Raw genomic sequence first — 4907 nt, 5'->3', positions numbered from 1 at the left:
GGCCAAGGTTGTGCCTGATGCAATTATGAACACTAGACATTGCAGTGATGCATTGCAAACTGCGTTTATGAAGTCAGCCGATCTGTCACTGTGTTGGTGAGCACGAAAAAAAAGTGGTCCAGTGAGAAATTGGAATTAAAATTAAGCAAAAAAACTTTTTTTTTCTTTAAAAAGACATTTTCGTTCTTCTTCATCTAAATAATTAATAGTATAATGAAAATTAACAAAATGTGTTTTAAGAATGTATTCCCTATTATCTTTAAAAGACTTGGAACATAAAAGGCATTGCATGGCACCAAAGGCGTTTGGAATCATAAAATATTTCTCGCAGGGCATATTTGGTTTTGAGCTATAATCTTCCGCGATGTTAATTCGTTGCTGGCCCGACAACCACTGAACGATAGAGCGCCAGCGTACGTGTTCAGTTAGTTTGCAAATTTTGCTATGAAATGCCGACCACTGGTCTATTAGGACTTCTACTTCTGAAGTTACTAGAATAATAAAAGAACTTAACCCAAAAAAGTAACCAGGACGTGCTAATATTACTCCAAAAATGCTAATTGAGCTACCACATATTGCGGTAAAAGTGCTCTCTTTGCTCTTCAATGCAATTATTAATCTCGGACACTATCCTAATTTGTGGAAAAGGTCTCAGATTATCTTGATAGACAAACCTGGGAAAGACGTAACACAGCCGTCTTCATACAGACCAATCAGTCTTCTACCCTATCTTTCAAAAGTATTTGAAAAAGTATTACTCTCAAAGATGTCTCCTTTTCTTCATGAAAATAATACAATACCAAAGGACCAATTCGGGTTTAGTGAAAAACATAGCACGATAGAGCAAGTAAATAGAATTGCTAACGAAATAAGAAAAGCATTTGAGCACAGAGAGTACTGTTCAGTTATATTTCTAGACGTGGCTCAGGTGTTTGTTAATACTCTGTTCGGACCACGGTAGAGGAGGAGTAGAGTCACTATCAGCTGATGTTATGTAAACCAAGCCAACGCTGAGAGGTACCACTGTAGAAACGTCAAGGGGTTTCCGGGGTTGAGTTTCTATTGGAATCCAAGATGGCCGACTTTTAACCGGAAAATGGTTGCATTGTGTTATTTTCTAAAATTTAATGGAAAAGTTATTCCAAAAATATTGGTTATATATAACACTGTAATATATTTTCAAAAGAAAATATTTTTATTTTAATATATTTTTTAAAGATCAGAACAATTTGAGCAAATACATGAAAAATTAAGTTTTTTGTTTATGCCCCTTTTTAATTGTGGTAAGTTCACCACAGAAAAATGTTATGAACAAATAAGCAACCAAGTCGAATGGTGGGGTCCAGAATATGCTCATTCACAGCCATAATCATAACACAGGCTTTGCAAGACAATTTGTTTTAATTTATTTCATGGAACAATCCTTTACTATGGTTTATTTAGTTATTTGAATCTGGAAAAACTGTTTGGAAATTGAAGATAAGTGTTTGGAAAAGAAAGATAAATAACAGATCGACTGGGATTTTATTCCAATAAAAGTACGAAATAACTAAACATGGCTTCGTTAATATTGCTTACCTGACCGATGCTGTTCCAATTTTGTGATTTAAGAGATGAAAAAGCGATACGCGATGCTGTGAAGTACTCAAATGTAGTTATCACCTTAGTTGGACGTGAATTCGGGACAAAATTCTAAATTCAATGACGAGCTCGTGGAAGGTACACCTCGCTTTGATAGGTTATCTATAATAATGATGTTTTTATCGTGAACGTACACTTGGGGGGTAGGTTAAGGACAATACCATAGTTCGGACCGACATTGAAAACATATTCAAAAACACATTTGTATGTTGTGGAAGTCGTTCGGACTGACAATGCGTGTTTTCGATGAGTTTTCACCATGGTACAAGGGAGTAGGGAAAGTCCCATTCACCGTAGTAAAAGAGCCATTCACAGTCCTTAACCTACCCCCCAAGTGTACGTTCACAATATAAACATCATGGCCACCTCTGGTGAATAAGGGTGGCGAGAGGTTAAAACGGCTTGCGTAAAGCAAAAATACTTTAATTTTAAATTATAAATTTGCAGTACTATATTTATGCATTTAAAAATACTATTTTAAATTTTGCTTATAGAATGAAATTTAATGCTGTTATCAAAAGACTTAATTATATCTTCTTGATATAAATTAATATGCTATATATTTTTAAGCATTTTAGTTAACTTATTCATGAACAAATTGGAAATTATTTTTGATAATGAGTTGGCCAAAAGAGATAACTATTGTCGAAAAATTTGGTATTGCATATCATAATAATTAGTCTGAACAGTACAACACAATCTTTATTGTAAGATAAATAAAGAGATAATTAAAATAGCCATGTCTCTTATATTTTAAGTATAAATTTTTGTAATCACAAACTACATACACTTTTTATGTGTCAGAATTTAGCTATACGCCGGCGATCAGGAATTCTACACGTTCGAAAATGGAGTGTTTGACCAGCCTAACAGATTTACCATATTATTTTTTAGTTCTAAGCTACGTTTTTAAATAAAAAGGATTCTTAAAGGAATTATTTTTTGATTTTGCAATATCTTTATAGTAGTAAAAAGTAGTTTAAATTCGCTTACGCAACACTATTTTGCCATGCTTAATAGTAATACTGGCATAAATATTTGAAAAAAAAAAATGATGGTTCGAAATATACTCCATTTGAAATTATCCTAATCGATAATAACTTGTTTGGCCAAAATAAAAATAAAACTCAAATTCCTTAATTTTTAATAGCGGTTCATTATTAAGCAATTTACATTTTTTTATTTTTTAAAGTTTAATTATCAATTTCTAAATCGTTCATAATCGACCATAATTCACTAGATAAAAAGACGAATTGTAATTCGCGTAGATGCAAATGTTTCTTTTCAAATCGCTGCTTGGCCACCAACGCCACCAACTTTTATTTGATGAGTGTTGTTTATTATTTGCTTGGCTGTTGTTATTAGCGTTGTTGCCATTATAGTAGTTTTATGCAAACATACGTAGTTCTTCCCGATGTTTTATCGGTTTTGGTGGAGCTGGGTCCCCCACTCTCCCAATTCGGCATCATAATATTGCGCAGCACGATATGATCGCAATTCCCATGGTACTTGCTCTTCCATGGAGGTCAATTGTACACCCAAATGACATCGTAATGCATTCGCGATCGATACGTTCCTCACCAATATGTAGTTCACCAATAGATTGTCCAGGACAGATAAGTTCAGTGAACTTGACTTTCAATAGGAAGGTAGGATCGCAAGTTGTCTTAACGATGGTATCCCACCATTTTTCATCTCTGCGCATAACACGATGGAACCAGTCAATTAATTCGCTCAACTGGTAACGCATATTAGAAAGTATGTAAATTCAAATTTGCTCAAAACGTACCCAACAGCTTGATCGGGATCCTTAGCGCAATTGACAATAGCTTGTTCAACATCCGAACAGCACATTCACCGTAGTATTTGCTTTTCAAAAAGTTACTTYCACCCTCAATCACAAAGCTCATTGATYTGGAACTAACGTTTAAGGCAGACAAATAATCAAATGTTTTACACCAGCTTCTTTGCTGATTCTATTAAAAAAAATTAAAAAATACATGGTAAATCTTTTGAAATAAAGTTTAATTTTAGCTTACCTAGCAAAGCGAYGTGCACCTTCCACGAGCACGTCATTGAATTTAAAATTTTGTCTCGAATTCACGTCCAACTAAGGTGATAACTAAATTTGAGTACTTCACAGCATCGTGTATCGCTTTTTCATCTCTTAAATCACAAAATTGGAACAGCATCTTTCAGGTAAGCAATATTAACGAAGCCATGTTTAGTTACTTCGTACTTTTATTGGAATAAAATTCCAGTCGATCTGTTATTTATGTTTCTTTCTGTGGTGAACTTACCACAATTACAGCGAGGCATAAATAAAACACTTCATTTTTCATGTATTTGCTCATATTGTTCTCATCTTTAAATATATATATTAAAATAAAAATGTTTTCTTTTGAAAATATATTACAGTTTTATATATAACCAATATTTTTAAAAGTCGGCCATCTTGGATTCCAATAGAAACTCAACCTCGGACTCCCCTTGACGTTTCTACAGTGGCACCTATCAGCTATGGCTTTGTTTACATAACATCAGCTGATAGTGATTCTACCCTCCTCTACCGTGGTTTTCACTGACAACTATCAAAAGCGGCATTGTCTTGCTCTGCAAGATTGCACGATGACACAAAATGCAAAAATTCTATAACGAAATATGCAAGGTCAAGTGATACATGTTGGCACGAAAATAAACTTGGGTTCTGGTCTGACATATTTTACTGCCATTGCAATTAATTTAGGGCCGGCAAAGCATGTCTTCCAACAACTTCAATTAAACTGGAGCAGGCACCGATTATAATGAGTGGAATGTACGTTTTCAAATAGGTTTCATCGACAACTGTGTTTTTCCCAGTTTTCAACCGGTTTTTCCCACGAAAACATGTTTTCGTTGTCGGTCCGAACATAGTATAAGGTATGGCATGAGGGCCTTTTATATAAGATTAAAAATATTCTACCTTCAGAATTGTATAAATTATTGGAGTATTATTTAAAAAATAGAAAATTTATGTTAAAAGTTGGAGTTTTCATATCTGATGAAAGACAGATAAGGGCTGGTGTACCACAGGGCAGTGTTTTAGGCCCAACACTCTTCTTCTTCTTGATTGGCGTAGACACCGCTTACGCGATTATAGCCGAGTTAACAACAGCGCGCCAGTCGTTTTTTCTTTTCGCTACGTGGCGCCAATTAGATATTCCAAGTGAAGCCAGGTCCTTCTCCACTTGGTCCTTCCAACGGAGTGGAGATCTTCCTCTTCCTCT

The 4907-nt window shown here is 34.7% G+C and overlaps 1 pseudogene; it reads right to left on the bottom strand.

Moving 5' to 3' along the window:
* Positions 1 to 2777: 2777 nt before the first annotated feature.
* LOC108976169 lies at positions 2778 to 4535 on the bottom strand (annotated as a pseudogene).
* Positions 4536 to 4907: the final 372 nt, after the last annotated feature.

Source organism: Bactrocera latifrons, unplaced genomic scaffold (assembly GCF_001853355.1).
Source record: "Bactrocera latifrons isolate USDA-ARS-PBARC rearing strain unplaced genomic scaffold, ASM185335v1 scaffold_730, whole genome shotgun sequence".
Classification (NCBI taxonomy): domain Eukaryota; kingdom Metazoa; phylum Arthropoda; class Insecta; order Diptera; family Tephritidae; genus Bactrocera; species Bactrocera latifrons.
Note: the sequence above shows the minus strand (reverse complement) of the source record. Positions and strands in the feature narration are given on the sequence as shown.